The 17,318-nt window shown below is 36.9% G+C and overlaps 1 pseudogene; it reads right to left on the bottom strand.

Moving 5' to 3' along the window:
• Positions 1-7,091: 7,091 nt before the first annotated feature.
• Positions 7,092-17,318, bottom strand: part of LOC107522163 (large ribosomal subunit protein eL24-like) — a 38,602-nt pseudogene continuing 28,375 nt past the window's right edge.

Here is a 17,318-nt window from a genome sequence, read left to right as displayed (position 1 = left end):
TATTTAATAAAACTTGTTTTTCCTATTTCAAAATATGTATCTAATCTGGTATGGATTTCCTGATGACATTTCCCAAAATAATACTTAACATGTGAATATGATTAAAAATTATGTATATATATATATTATATATATAGTCAGTGATGTTGAAAACCTTTATTAAAATATTTTCTAGATGCATTCAGCATGAGCTTTATATAGCTTATTTGGAAAAGAAAATGCTTGAGGTAGCAGAATGCATAAAAACAAATCAAGAAAATGCAAATATGGAAAGTACAGAAGTAGCTTCAGTTATCAGGCAATACTTTGTTGCTCCGAAGTCAGAAATACATACTCTATGCATTTAGTTAGTAATTGGGCACCTAGAAGCAGGAGTCTTAATCTGGTTTAAGAAGTGAATTTCTTTCATTAAAACAACAAAATCAAACAAAAACTTCCTTGAAAAGTTCTAAACCTTTTGTTAAAAAGAAAAAAAAGCAAATTATTCACAGATACTAGTAGCCCTTTGTGTAACACTTTTGAAGTGGGACAGGTGTAAAAATATGTGGAAGTAAATTTTTTGGGGAAGTACATTTTTTAATCCTGGTGGGACTTTTTTTTTTCCACAAAGGTTTGGATCTGTAACTAACTATGAATGGAACTTATCTCTGGAGATCCAAATCCACAATAAAACTGTCCCAGTGGTATGGTGGAGAGCATTCACATATTTAGAGACATAACTTTGCTTTTCTCTCTCTCTGTTTTTGCCTTTAATGAAAATTAATAAAAGAGAATGAAATATATTTTGAAGCCCTAAGATACATCTGGAAATGATATTTCAAGTAATCCTTCCCTGGATCTTCTCCCAACCCCCAATGGAGTTTAAGCACCCTGATGACCTCCTTCCCTTCACTCTGGAAAACCTAGCTGAAATCAGAACAATATTGACTACTGCAATTTCCTTTGAGTTTGGTATGAAAGAGTAGGAGTGGAATGCATATGCATTCTCTCCTTTAAAGCTCAACAAGGGGTCAAGTGGTGGCTCACATGTTAGAGCACACATGTTGCCATGCTCAAGAACCCAGGTTCAAGTCACTGGTCCCCACCTATAAGGCAGGGAAAGCAGTGCTACAGGTCTCTCCCTCTCTCTCTCTCCTTGTGCCTCCCCCCTTCTCAATTTCTCTCTGTCTCTATCCCTACCAGGAGCAGTAATTTGTCATGCAGGAACCGAGCCCCAATAATAACCCTGCTGGCAATAAAAACAAATAAACAAACCTCCGCAGTAGTTAACCCATATTCATAACAATACTATACACAATAACCAAAAGCTGAATGCAACTTAAATATCCACTGATGGATGAGTGGATCATAAAGTAGAAAATATACATGCAATGCAATATTATCCAACCTTTAAAAAAAAAGGAGGGAAATACTGCCATATGAGATAACATAGATGAACTGTGAACGTATTATGTTAAATGAAAATAACCAATCACAAAAAGACAAATACTGTATGGTCTCACCTATAAAAGTTATCATGAGAGAGATGAGCAGTGGCGCACCTAGTAAGCTCACCTAGTACTATGCAGATGGATATGCTCAACAACCTGGGTTAGAGCCTCCGCTCCCCACCTACAGGGGGATGCTTCACAAACAGTGAAGCAGGTCTGCAGGTATCTTTCTTTCTCTATCTCCCTACCCCCTCAATTTCTCTCTGTCCTATCATATAAAAAAGTGGGGTGGGGGAATCCACCAGAAATGGTGGATTTATTTGTAGTGTTAGCAACTGGAGGCAAATAAATAAATAAATAAATAAATGTTATCATAAACAGTCAAAATTATAATAAGAACAGAAAGTGAAAGTGTTGTGGCCAGGATAGTTGGGAAGGGGGGTTATTGTTTAATAATACAGGCTTTCAGTTTTGTGAGATGGAAAGTTCTGGAAATTTGGTCACCCAACACTGTGAATATGATTGACAGACTGACTTATACACATAAAGTGATTATTGTTCATTTGTTTTTTTATTTTGTAGGATCACAGGGTATAGTTCCACACCACACTTACCACCAAAGTTCTGTGCCCCCACACTTTCCATCTCCCAAAGATAGCCACCATAGATTTCATAAGTCTTGAACACTGCTTGCTAACAATTTATTGGGTTTGGCTTGATTTTTTGCAGGTTTATGTGTTTCAGTTCTCTGGACTCCATATATAAGTGAAACTAGTTAGTAATTGTCTTTCATCTCTTATTTCACTAAGCATGGAAAAATTTGAAAATTTTATGTTCTGTGTTTTATACCACAGTTAAACTTTTTTTTAAAGCAGGACAGATAGCTCACTGGTTAGGATGCCATGAGTACAACCTAAGTTTGAGCCCTTACACAATACAGAAAGTGCTGCTGCAATGAAGGAAGCTCCAGGGCTCTGGTGTACCTCCCACTCTCAGTCTTTCTATGTGAATGAATGAATGATCCTGAGCAATAAAATCATGAATTACAGGGAGCAAGGTGGTGGCTCACCTGGTCAAGCACATAGGTTACAGTGCATGAGGACCTACGTTCAAGCCCCCTGTCCCCAACTGCAGTGGGAAGCTTTGCAAGTGGTGAAGCAGGACTATAGGTGTCTCTCTCTCTGTCTCTTCCTCTCTATCTCTCCTGCCCCTCTCAGTTTCTATCTCTATCCAATAAAGATAATAAAAAATTATAAATATATTTATTTTAAAAACCATGAATTAGATGAGGCCCACCCAGTTCCATGCACACATGAAAAAACTCTCAATAGTATGCCCTCTCTCTCTTTTTTTAATAAACTGATTTTCTGATTGGGCTAATGATGCTATACTCTTCAGAAGACACCAGAAATGCACTTTGGCAGGAAAGCTCATCAGATATTCAGTGTCAGGATTCAAATATCCTAGAGAATGACCCACATACACCATTCAACCTGCAGGTAATGATACTGGAGTCCAGCTAGGTAGATAACTTTGTTTTGTTATTTTATTTTTAATTTTTTTATTTATTTAAAAAAAAGAGACATTAACAAAACCATAGGATAAGAGGGGTACAACTCCACATAATTCCCACCACCAGATCTCTGTATCCCATCACCTCCCCTGACAGCTTTCCTATTTTTTATCCCTCTGGGAGTATGGACCCAAGGTCATTGTGGGATGCAGAAGGTTGAAGGTCTGTCTTCTGTAATTGCTTCCCCACTGAACATGGGCATTGACTGGTCGATCCATGCTCTCAGCCAGGCAGATAACTTTGAACTAAGACCCCACAATTAATTGGCAGTCTTGTCAAAGGAAAATACTTAAATTCCTTCACATCACAAGACTCTCTTTTCCCTACACACATCTATTACCTAGCAAATATTTCCAAAGAACATGTGATCCTGAAACATTTTTAAAGAAAAACTAGCTTAGGTGTTAATCACTTCTGAGTCTTATTTTCATCAATTAATTGGTTGCTTGCTCCAAAGGCCTTCAGCAAATGTGAGCAATGTGGAATGTAGCAATGATGAGGTCTCATTAGTATATGACTGCCAAGAGTACTAGACTTCTGAAAGTAAAATACTATGGTTTTGATCTTCTCCAACCCCAGTATGATACTGAATTGTTTGTCCAGAAAAATATCAAAGCTATGAGATGGCCTATGGTGAAGTTCTTAGAACCAACATGTATAGATGACCAACTAAAATGTTTAAAATAAAACTTGGAATTCAGTAGAGTTTTTTTTTTTTACAGAATAGCAACCTAAGGGATTCCCTAAATGCAAAGGAGAAAAATGAACAAGGAGAAGAATGTATGTATGATAAGACTTTCCTCATCCTGACTTAGAAATTCAGATGGCTTTTTCTGACTGTACAATGTCTAATTCACCTTCCAGAAAGCCAGACCACATGGAAGCACAATTTGTTTATAACTTTGTCTCCCTTATGAAGAACAAAATAATCCCTAACGTTCAAAAGCACTGTAGTCCACAATGTCCATAGTCTCTCTCTAATTCAGACAAGTTGTGACTGCTGAGTACAGCTTGACATAGCTTGCTTTTAATTTGTTCAATCTCTTGAACTCAGTCTTTCAGTAAGAGAGTTACTTTTTGCTCACCATATCATAACCACAATCTCCATCCTCTACCTCCGCACCAAAATGACAGAAGCCAGCTGCTCAGGAGACACCATAGAATGTTTTAAATTCTCAGGGAGCATAACAGCATTTAAGCATTATCAGAAATCTAAAAAATTACAGAAAATTTCATTGTCACATAAACTACTAACTTCAAGGAGTTGACATTGCCAACAGTAAATCTTGCTAGTCTTGAATGACATCAGGTCTCTGTACAGTTGAGTATTAAGTGGTTACTATGATATAGTATACCTCCCATGCAAAAACCTATGTAGGCCAAGAAATGAGGGTGACAGAATCTAGGTTAATTCCAAGTTTGAGAAGTACAGTGCACAACAGGTGCACCTACTCTATCAGCAGTAACTTTAGTGAGCTAAGAATAAACTAAAAATAGCAATTTTCTCTCTATATATATATATATATATATATATATATATATATATATATATATATATTTAAGAGGACTCCAAAGTTGATAGGACATAAATATATACTGATTTGTTTTGAACCTAAGTGCTTTATACTCAGGCATTAAGTATTTCTTTTGGCCTGAGAATAACATGAAAAAAATAACTGAAACATTAGGTCACCATGAACTGATAATTGGGAAATGCACAATTTCTGAGTGAACACAATCTAAGAAGACTTGATAGTGTGTGCATTAGGGTGGCTCAGGTTGCCACAAAGAATTTTAGTGGAAGACCTGCTTGTTCTGTTGCCAGATTATTGATGCTGTGACATACCTTTTGACAAGATAATAAGGAAGAATTTTATTCTATCTATTGTTCTACCAAAGTGAATTATATTAATCAACTAGGAGAACTTGAACAATCACAAGGAATGAAAAGCCATTCATAAATACCACTATTGTGTGATAGAATGTGGCTTCCACCCTAAATGATGCATGTTGAAGATTAAGCTTCCAAGGCTTTGCTTCTTAGACTTATAAACCAAGAATTTCTCATTATGTTTTAAAGTAAACTAAGTATAGGGACTGTAAACTTATTTTCCTTTCACCTGGACATTCTTGACCTTGCCAAAATGCACCAATGAATAAATATCAATGAGACACTTACAGCAATTATTTCTCACTCAAATGTATAAGGTTAAGTGTCGGGCCTTAAAGCCAACCCCGATCCCCCCATGCTCCATCACTGATGCTATGGTCTATTTACATAATCATTGTTTTGCCTGAGACCCACCCTGCCTGGAGGGCATTGGTTAATCCCATTGGTTAGAACCTTCACAACAGCTGCTATGGAAGCTTTCTACCTTCCCAGAGTGCCTTGTTTTCTCCACCTCCTTTCCTAGCTAATCCCCTTCCCAACTTGCCACTTCCGTTTTTACCCTATAAAGCCCACTGCTGTTCCAGTTTCGTTCTTTCTTTTCCACGTCCCAACCTGGAGAAGACCTGGAGAAGGGCTGGTGTGCATAGTGGGAGGCAGCCATTTTGCTAGTTCCACGTGGCCTAAAAACAATTGTGCTCACAGCCAACTCTGAGGTGTCCACATCAATAAAGAATTGTATTACCACTCCACCACAAGTTCCTCGTCTCTCTCTCTCTGGCAACGCTAGCCCGACAGGTAAGACTTCTTTTACTGGGGTCCAAGTGGTGGCAAATCTGGTAGAGTTCACATGCTACAACCCTCAAGGACCCTGGTTTAAGCCCCTGGTCCCCACCTGCAGAGAGGAAACTTAATGAGTGGTGAAGCAATGCTGCAGTTGTCTCTCTCCTTCTCTATGTCCCCTACCCTCTGAATTTCTCTCTGTCTCTATCCAAAACAAATAAAATACTTTAAAAAGAAGAATTTTTTTTAACCTGAGGCCTTAAAAATATCTCAGCTGGGAGGGTGTCGACCTTGTCAGGCATGCAACTTAGGTTCAAGTCTAGTTCCCCAGGTTCAATAATGTGGTCTCACTCTCTCTTTCTCTCTGTTTTATTTTTCCCATTATTATCTAAGAAAGTCACCCCTGGATTATAGAAGCCCCAGAAACCAGTGGGAAGAAAAGGAAGGGAAGGATGGCGTGAGGGAGGAAAACTGTTTCTTACCTGGAGGTATCCACTTGGAAACGTCCAAGTAATAATATTCATTACCAAGCTGGCAATGTGGCTCACCTGGATAGAGCACCTAATTTGTCATATATATACAACTTAATTTTTAACCTGGCTCCCACCACACTGGAGGAAGCTTTGAGGCTTTGGTATCTCTCCTCTCTTTCTCTGATAAAAGTCAGCTCAGAGCAGTGAAACCTGGCAATAATAACAGCACAATCAAGAATTTTCATTAGCTTGCACATTCCAAGTATAATCACAATTTCATGATGAAAACAGTCACATGTAGTTTTCACAGGTCACAACCCAGAAAAGTGGTTATGGACTTGCTAGAATCCTATTATTGTGTATTTTATTGATAATATTGCAGACACAAATGCAAGAAATGCTCCTGACTGATTGAGTTTGAATCTCAGTATTTTAAACATAATTGTTAAGTATTTCAAAAGTCTCCTGTTACAATTACAATCCTGTACTAGCTGGAGCAATGTTATCAGTTTCTGGCAGTGATCATTTCTGACCAGACTGAGCTTCTGTCCTCATGGTCCAGTTTTCTTCCCTTATATCTTTTGCCAAAAACCATCTCAAATCTGTTTGGCATGGTATGGGGGGGTGCAGTGAAGTAGAACAATACATCACAGTGAAAAAAAATATATATATGGTGATATTTACTTGTATTTCCTTGAAACAGATTGGTCAACAAAATTGATTTCTTGTCATAACATTTTTTATATGTTCAGCAATAGTAGCTGATCCTGACAATGAGGCAACTTTTGGAGTCTTGTCTTAATTATATTCATCCATAATTAGCTAATAACCAACAGACACATAAGAATGTATTTGAGATGCTCTTTTGCCTGTATCAAGTCTTCATTCATTTCACCCTAAGAGATTTTCCTTGTTAAAAGCCATGTGGTTGGGACAGATGGCCTTCATGTGTTATCTCCATCTTTATCAACATTGAGGACATTTCTGTTGGGCTGACTCGACAGTAGCAGAATCTTCAGGAGAATCTGTCCTACAGCCATCTGGAGTTGATTTTTCAGCATCAGTCTCTTGAGGTTTTGTGAGTGTCACAACATAAAGGAAATAAGTATCTGGCCATTACAGTTGTTGATGATGAGTATCCAGGACTTTCCACTACTATTAAAATGTAGCAGGGGTAATCCTGAAAGCAGTTCTAGCTCCTGAACAGTCAAAAGATAATAAGATCAAACTTGAGGACTGGCAAGTTAGCTCACCTGGATAATATGCTTGCTTTCCTTGGTCCCATAGAATTGAAAGAAGCTTCCTTGATGTATTGCCTTTCCCCTTTCTCTTTTTATATGAAAGAATTGTCCTAGAGCAGTGATGCCCCAGTGATGATAAATGAAAAAATAAACAAACTCAAAATTTTACTTCCTATTTATAAAATTACATCTAAAGACAAGGGCCTAAGTGGAATCAAAGCCCCTCAATTTAGTATCAGAGAAAGTTTGAATGAATCCTGAAGTATTCTTGACCTTGATTCCATTATGTATACAGAAAATATCTTTTTTTAATGTTCAAATTTTTATTTAAAAAAAACTGAAAAGAGATAGTAAAAGAAAAGCTTTGAAAAATGAAGAAAAATTGGGGCCTAGAGATCAAATGGAATTGAGAAAACAATAGAAAATAAAGTTAAAGCTAGTTCATTAAAAAGAAAACTTCAGGGTATAGTGATCAATAGGAGTATAGATTAGCACTGTTCCCACCACAATAGATCTGTATCCCTACACCCACCCTCCTACAAAGAAGCTTAAAATCTACCCACCCAGGTGGGTATGTAAAGAGACTTTCATAACTGAGGCTCCAAAGTCCCAGGTTAACCCCACACATACCATAAGCCGGAGTTGAGCAATGCTCTGGTAAAAAAAAAAAAAATCTACCCTCCCCACCCCTGGTCCCACAGTCTTTTACTACCATGTAATACTCTAAACCCAGTCCAGTTTAAGTTCTGCTTTATGTTTCCCTTTCTGTCCTTCTTTGTCAGCTTCTGTTTATGAATGGGATCATGCCATACCTTGCTCTTTCTGGCTTATCACACTTATTTTTAATTTCTTCAAGCTCCATCAAGCATGAAAAGGTGGATTCATTATTCTTAATAGTTGAGTAGTATTCCATTGTGTGTATATATGTATATCACATTTCCCCAGCCACTCATCTGTTGTTGGGTACCTGGGTTGTTTCTAGGTTTTGGCTATTTCAGACTATGCTGCTATTAACATAGGTGTACATATATCTTTTTGGATGAATGTGTTTGATTCCTTAGGATATATTACTAGGAAAGGAATTGCTGAGTCATGAGGATGGTCCTTTTTTTTTTTATTTCTTTATTGAGGGATTAATGGTTTACAGTCCACAGTAAAATACAATAGTTTGTACATGCCTAACATTTCCACATAACAACACAACCCCCACTAGGCCCTCTTCTGCCATCATGTTCCAGGACCTGAACCCTCCTCCCACCCCAAGTCTTTTACTTTGGTGCAATACACCAATTTCAATCCAAGTTCTGCTTAGTGATTTCCCTTCGATCTGTTTTTCAAATTCTGCCTATGAGTGAGATCATTCTACATTCATCCTTCTGTTTCTGACTTATCTCATTCAATATGATTCAAGAAGGTCCATTTCTAGCCATATGAGGGTTGTCCAGACTACTCTCCACAGGGGCTGGATCAATTTACATTCCCACTAGCAGTGCAGAAGGGTTCCTTTGTCCCCACAACCTCTCCAGTATTTGTTGTTGCTGTTGTTCCTGATGTTTGACATTCTCACAGGGTTGAAATGATATCTCATTGTTGTCTTGAAATGATATCTCATTGTTGTCTTGAAATGATATCTCATTGTGGTATTTATTTGCATTTATCTGACAATCAGTGACTTGGAACATTTTTTTCATGTCTATTGGCCTTTTGTATATTTTCTGTGGTGAATAGTCTGTTCATATCCTCTCTCCATTTTTAAATGGGGTCATTTGTTTTTTTGTTGTTGTTGTTTCTAAGTTTGGTGAGCTCTTTATATATTTTGGTTATTAGTCCTTTTTTTTGATGTATGTCATGTAAAGATATTCTCCCATTCTGTAAGTAATCTCTTTGTTTAGGTAATGGTTCTTTTTGCTGTGCAGAAGTTTTTTAATTTTATGTAGTCCCACTGGTTTATTTGTTTTAGTCTTCCTTGCAATTGGGTCTGTATCATCAAAGATGCCCTTGAGATTTAGATGGGAAACAGTTCCACCAATATTTTCCTCTAAGTATTTGATAGTTTATGGTCTAACATCCAGATCCTTGATCCATTTGGAGTTGACTTTTGTTTCTGGTGGTATGTGGTGGTTCAGATTCATTCTTCTGCACATTTAAACCCAATTTGCCCAACACCGTTTGTTGAAGAGACTCTTATTTCTACATTTTACAGTTTCAGCCCCCTTGTCAAAAATATGATGACCATAGATGTGGGGGTTTATTTCTGGTCTCTCAATTCTGTTCCACTGGTCAGTGTGTTTATTTTTGTTCCAGTACCATGAAGTTTTGGTTACAATGGCCTTATAAAATAGTTTGAATCTGGTAGTGTGATGCCTCCAGTTCTGTTTCTTTTTCTCAAGATTGTTTTGGCAATTGTAGGTATTTTCTTGTTCCAGATAAATGTTTGTAAATTTTATTCATTCTCTTTAAGAAAATTGCTGTGAACTTGAAGAGTATTGCATTAAATTTCTATATGGTTCTGGGGTAGAATATTCATTTTGATGATGTTAATTCTTTCAAGCCATGAGCATGCAATATCTTTCCACTTCTTTGTATCTTTTTGTATTTCTTTGAATAGTGACTCATAGTTTTCAGTATACAAGTCTTTCACTTCTTTAGTTAGATTTATTCCTAGATATTTTATTGATATTTTATATTTTATAGTGAATGGGACTTATTTGTGGGTGTCTTCTTCTTCTTAGTATTTGCATAAAAAATTCCACTGATTTTTGTATGTTAATTTTATATCCTGACACCTTCCTATATTGCCAGATAATTTACAAAAGCTTTCTACTGGATTCTTTAGGTTTTTCTATGTATAGTATCATATCATCTGCAAATAGTGAGAGTTTGACTTCTTCTCTTCCAATCTGTATCCCTTTAATTTCGTACTCTTGTCTGATTGCTATTGCAAGAACTTCCAATACTATGTTAAATAGTAACAATAATAGTAGGCAGCCCTGTCTAATACCTGATTTATGTGAGAATGATTTCAGTTTCTCACCATTGAATATAATGTTGTCTGTAGGTTTGTTGTATATGAACTCCATTATTTTAAAGAATTTTCCACCTATTTTTTGTAGTGTTTTGGTCATGAAGGGATGTTGGATTTTGTCAAAAGCTTTCTCTCCATCTACTGAGATAATCAGTAGGGTTTTTTTTGGTTTTTTGTTTTGTTTTGTTTTGTTTTGCTCTTATTGATGTGGTGAATCACACTGATTTATTTACATATATTGAACCATACTTGCATCCTTGGGATAAATCCAATTTGGTCATGATGAAAAATCTTTTTTTAATTAGTAATTAATAATGATCAACAAGAATGTGGGATAAGAGGGCTACAATTCCATAAAATTCCCACCACCAAAGTTCCACATCCATCCCTTCTATTCTTTTCCTATTCTTTATCCCTCTGGGAGTATGGACCAACAGTCTTTATGGCGTGCAGAAGGTGGGATATCTGGCTTCTGTAATTGCATCTCCAATGGACACGGGCATTGACAGATCAAGCCATACATGTGTTTCTATCTTTCCCTAGTGGAGTAGGGCTGGAGTGGTTCCAGAACACATTAGTGAGATTGTCTTCCCATAGAAGTCAAGTTGGTGTCATAGTAGTATCTCCAACTTTGTGGCAGAGTATTGGAGCTAAAGGATTGACATGCCAGGCCTGGCACCTCTGGGCATAGTCTGAAGTGAAACACGTCAAAGTGGCACTGGTTGCATTTATTTGGTTGAGATCAGTAGATGTAGTATCCAGTGATACAGGTCAAGAGAAGCATGAAAGAAAAAGAACAAAGCTCCAGAGGTTCCAGGACTGGGAAATATACAGGTTTTACAAAGAACGAGGAAAGGCCCTGGCTATCTTAGAGTTGAATATGGCAATAGATAATTATTATTATAACCAAGTTATTTGGGAACTTGATTTATTTTGAAAATATGATGGTTAGGATTTTCATATAAGATTTTACCGTGATTTATGGATGAACAATCTTAATATATTGCTGTATCTGGCTATGATTTTGCTCAGTATTTTAGCATCTATGTTTATCAGAGATATTGGTCTGTGGTTTTCTTTTTTGTTGTTGTTGTTGTGTCCCTGTCTGCTTTTGGCATCAGGGTGGAAGGTGGAGGCCTCACATGTTACTTTGGATTTCTCTGGTGTCTATTTTGATATCTCCCCTTTCATTTATAATTCTATTTATTTGAGTCTTCCCTTTCTTAGTGAATCTGGCTAAGGGTCTGGCAATTGTGTATACCCTTTCAAAGAACCGATATTTAGCTTCATTAATCTCATATGATTCTCTTATTTTTGATGTTATTTATTTCTGCCCTAATTTTAGTTATTTCAGTCCTTCTGGTTGCTTTAGTGTTCCTTTGTTCCTCTTCTTCAAATTCTCTCATGTGTAAAATCAGATTTTTTTTACTTGAACTTTTTCTTATTTCCTAATATGTACCTCTGTTGCTATGAATTTCCCTCTTAGCACTGCTTTGCTGTGTCCCAAATATTTTGATACCTCATGTCTTCATTTACATTGGATTATAAAAACATTTTAATTTCTTCCTGAGCTCCTCTTTAACTCAGTGGTGGCTTAATAGTGAGTTTCCATATTTGGGAACTTTTATTAATTTCCTGTTGCTGTTAAGTGCTAGCTTAATTCCACTGTGGTCTGAAAAGATGCTAGGGATGATTTCAGTGCTCTTGAATTTGTTGACACTGTTTTAGTGGCTTAACATATTGTTTATCCTTGAGAATATCCCGTGTGGACAGGAAAAGAATATGTATTCCAGTTTCTTGGGATGAATGACTCTGAGAAAGTATAATCCTAATATCTTCTTCTTCTTCTAGCGTTTGCCATCCTAATATCTAAATCAAAGTGATTAGAAGTCTAAATTTGAAAGTGGTATTTAAATATGGTATATGGCAAGTACCTAAGAGGGAAACTAGCATTTTTAACTCAGTGGAGTTAAATGTATTTGATTTTAGCATTTTTATTATGTTTCTATTGCTATTCATATTTGATTGTGAGTTACCACTATAACTGACAAATCAAGAGAATTCTTATGGTAGAAAAGTGCATCTGTAGAAAACAGTCTAGTTTTACCACTAACTTAACTCAGCAGCAAACACTCTCTTACATATGTGTTTTGTTTACAAAATAAGATATCTTAAAATTAAGTTACAAATAATTTCAACTAAGTGAAATTTAGTTATTGTCAAAAATCTATTTATAATAACCCCACTCCTTGTTTCTGATCAGAGCTCCCAAAGGTAATACACACAGAAAATTAAATAGAACTTCCATCCAGAAAGACATCATGCTAGGGGGAAAAAAAAATCAGTTTAAAAAAAAAAAAGATAAAGTAGGTGAGCTTGAGAACTGCAAAACAAGTCAACCTTGTAACAAGCTGCCAAGGTCAGTTGAAAAATAAATAAAATTTAGAAGCAAGATGGCCAGAGGAAAATGGAATTTGGAAAGTGATTTAAAAAAAAAAAGAAAAAAAGACTTTGATGTTTTTTATTGAGCCATTTTTTTATCTACTCATTTTTATGAATGAACTAAGGATATATAAAATTACCCTCACAGAATTTACATACCAGTATCATATGCCAATAGTTAGCAACATAATAAGTACTAGTATTTAAAAAATTTTAAAGTTCTGAGGGAAAAAACAAAGTAGATTTAGCAACATAAGGTCGTTTAGGTAGAAGAAGGATTGCGGGATTAACTTGTCAAACAGTGATGGATTCAATTAGCAAAAGTTCTTAAAAGGGATCAAGCTTTAGCTAGAGGAAGCAGAATTTAAAACAATTATTTTTCAAAGAAAAAGAAATCACTGTGATTCAGAATTGGACATCTGACCTGTAGACTTGGAATGATAACATTGGGTGAGTGTCAGCTGGAACCTGTCCAATCTGAGCCTCAAAAACCTCAGACTTTTCTGTTCCTATTTGTCTCTGCTTCAGGTGGTATGAACAAGGCTATAGTACTAACAGGTTCCAGAACAGTGTGATAGAGAACTACAAAAAAGTTATTGTGTATAACAAGCATCATCTAGTCAACTTACTCTCCTCTAATCTAGGGTAAAAATAACCATTGAGGGTTCCCTTGGTGGAGCAAACACATAGGATTATATTCTTTATTCTTTTAAACTGAAATCAAATGCCAGTGATAGTTTTAGTGTTTTAATTAATGATTGATTACTCAAGATGGGAATGCATCTGTGCATTAAGTGATAGAAATAAAAGCATTTTAATCTATGTAGATATATATCTTTAAGCCTAAGGAAACAAGAATGTCCCTTTTCAGTTATGGGGAGTCAAGTCAGTAACCTACCATAATATAATTTACTTGAATTTCTTCTTATAAAAATCAGTGTTGAGGAATACCAAAGGAGATCATATGGGACAGCAACAAGGCAAGACTAGAATGACTTTAGGAACTCACCAAATCACCAGTGAGTGCAAACACATGTGGCTCGTAGGCAGAGAGGAGCCTAGGAAGAGATTAAGTGGCTGGTAACAGTTCAGCAGTTTACCAGTTGAGAAACCACCTCCAGTCAGTTTCACCAAAAAAAAAAAAAAAAAAAATGGCTGAAGGGAGGAGAGGACTCCCATAGGACTCACCAAATGCAACTGTGAGTCTCCATTGCTACTGCCCTCAGAATCTGGAGTAGTGGGGAGGAAGCCCTGTGCTGACACCGGGGGACAGAGAAATAACCAGGAAACTCAGGTTATTTATAACTCGGTAGCCTAGCAGTGGGGATGTGAGAGTCTCTTTGCATAGCCACTAGATTGTCTCTGCCCCACCCTGTTTTATCCCTTGATCAGGTGTGAGTGATTAAGCAAAGAAGCCTACTTATAGTTTAAAAGCCCTAAAGCTCCCATACCCTACAGGGAAGAAAAAGAATAAAATAGGCTTTTAAACCACTGAGCTCCAACTCAGGGATTAAAATACTATGGAAACAACTATCAATTTCCACAACAGTGAACCCTTTAATTACCTTACTTAAACACAAGTCAATCCAGGTAAAAGAGATCAGTAATTTGAAAAGTACTGAGAGAGGGACCTCATAACATACTATATAAAATGGTTAAACCAACAAGAAGAAATATTGGAGAAATGAATCAGGACAAGAGTCCAGCTAAAAGACCCCCAAAGGTTGAACCACAAAATAGTGAGGTCAACATCCAAACACTAGTTAAGAAAATAGTAACAGGAGTGAGTAAAGACTTTGAAAGAATTGTGACAAGAAATGTAGAAACAATAAATGAGACCCTGGAAGAAAGTAGTTATTGTCTCAAGGTTATCAGAGAGCTGAAAGCTGAAATAGCTGAGCTAAGAACACAACTAGCTGAACAAGCTCAAACAGTATCAGAACAGGGTAAGAAAACAGATGAACTCCAGAAAACAGTAGAGGGCAGAGAGAATAGAATCAATGAGGCCGAAGACAGAATTAGCAAGATCAAGAATGAATTACAGACAACCAAAAAAGAAGTAAGAGATCTCAAAAAGAGATTAAGAGATACTGAAAACAAAATCAGAGACCTATGGGATGACTTTAAAAGAAATAATATACACATTATTGGCTTACCAGAAGAAGAAAGAGAGAGAGGGGAAGAAATCATTCTTCAGAGGGGTCCGGCGGTAGCACAGCGGGTTAGGCGCACGTGGCACAAAGTGCAAGGACCAGCTTAAGGACCCCGGTTTGAGCCCCCGGTTCCCCACCTGCAGGGGAGTCGCTTCACAGGCAGTGAAACAGGTCTGCAGGTGTCTTTCTTTCCCCCTCTCTGTCTTACCCTCCTCTCTCCATTTCTCTCTGTCCTATCCAACAGTGAGCGACATAAACAACAATAAGAACCGCAACAAGGCTACAACAACAAGGGCATCAAAAGGAGAAAAAATAAGTGGCCTCCAGGAGCAGAGGATTCATGATGCAGGCACTGAACCCCAGCAATAACCCTGGAGGCAAAAAAAAATTATTCATTAGGACATAATAGCTGAGAACTTCTCTAGTCTAGACAACATCAAAGACTTAAAGGTTCAAGAAGCCCAGAGGTTCAAAGGTTCAAGAACACCAAGACACATCATATTTAGAATAGAAAGGAATAAGGACAAAGAAAGGATCCTGAAGGCTTCAGGAGTCATCTACAGAGGAAAACCCATAAGATTAGCAGCAGACTTCTCCGCACAAACACTACAGGCCAGAAGAGAATGGCAAGATACGTATTGAGTGCTCAATGAGAAAGGCTTCTAACCAAGACTATTTTATCCTGCTAGACAATCATTCATATTAGATGGAGGCATAAAAACCTTCTCAGACAAACAACAGTTGAAAATAAATCAACTATCACCAAGCCTGCCCTGAAAGAAATTGTGAAAGGTCTCCTATAAACAGTCAGATGATCATAAATATGCCATACACCAGAACACTCTCAATATCTTCAATATTTGATATCAATAAATGTCAGTGGCCTGAATTCACCTATTAAAAGGCACAGAGTAGGAAGATGGATCAAAAAACACAACCCAACAATATGCTGTCCACAGGAAACCCACCTAACTCAACAAGACAAACACAGACTCAAAGTGAAAGGATGGAAAACTATCATAGAGCCAATAGCCCACAAAAAAGGATAGGAACAGCTATTCTCAGTCTGACACAATAGACTTTAAAATAAATAAAATTCAAAGAGATAGGGATGGACATTACTTATTGCTCAGAGGATCAGTCAACAAGGAGGAATTAACAATTATTAACATCTATGCACACAATGAGAAGCCATCTAAATACATCAAACATCTACTGAAAGAGCTACAACAATATATTAACAGCAACACAGTCATAGTAGTGGACTTCAACACCCCATTCTCTAAGCTTCACAGATGATCAAGGCAGAAAATTAATAAAGGCATGAGGGAGCTAAATGAGGAAATAGATAAAATAGAACTATTGGACATTTGCAGAATCATTTACCCCAAGAAACTGGAATACACATTCTACTCAAGTCCACCGTGGGTCATTCTCAAGGATGACCATATGTTAGGCCACAGAGACAGCATCAGCATTGAAATCATCTCAAGCAAGAGCATTGAAATCATCCCAAGCATCTTCTCAGACCACAGTGTAATTAAACTAACACTTAACAATCAACAAAAGATTAGTAACAGTCCCAAAATGTGGAAGCTTAACAGTACACTACTTAACAACTACTGGGTCAAAGAGGAAGTAAAGGAAGAAGTCAGAATGTTTCGAGAGTTCAATGAAAATGAAGACATGAGCTATCAAAATATTTGGGACACAACTAAGGCAGTACTGAGAGGGAAGTTCATAGCCATACAAGCACATATTAGGAAACAAGAAAAAGCACAAATATACAGCCTGATTGCACATCTTAAAGACCTAGAAGAAGAACAAAGGAACCCTAAAGCCACCAGAGGGACAGAAATCACTAAAGTTAGGGCAGAAATAAATAACATTGAAAATAAGAAAACCATACAAAAGATCAATGAAAGTAAATGTTGGTTCTTCAAAAAAGTAAAAAAAAAAATCAACAAATCTTCAGCCAGACTCACAAAAGAAAAAGGGGGAAGACCCAAATAAATCAGATTGTAAATGAAAGAAGAAATATCACAACAGACACCTCAGAAATTCAACATATCATTCCAGGCTTCTCTGAACAACTCTATGCGACCAAGCTATAGAACCTGGAAGAAATGGATGATTTCCTAGATACCTATGAACTTCCAAAATTAAACAAAGAAGAACTAGATAATATGAAAAGGCCCATCACAGTTAAAGAAATTGAAACACAGTTATCAAAACCCTTCCCCAAAATAAAAGTCCTGGACCAGATGGATTTACAAATTAATTCTACAAAACCTTCAAAGAAGAGTGAAT

This window comes from Erinaceus europaeus, chromosome 10, assembly GCF_950295315.1.
Source record: "Erinaceus europaeus chromosome 10, mEriEur2.1, whole genome shotgun sequence".
Classification (NCBI taxonomy): Eukaryota; Metazoa; Chordata; class Mammalia; order Eulipotyphla; family Erinaceidae; genus Erinaceus; species Erinaceus europaeus.
The sequence above is the reverse complement of the archived record's forward strand: the minus strand, read 5'-3'. Positions and strand labels throughout refer to the sequence as shown.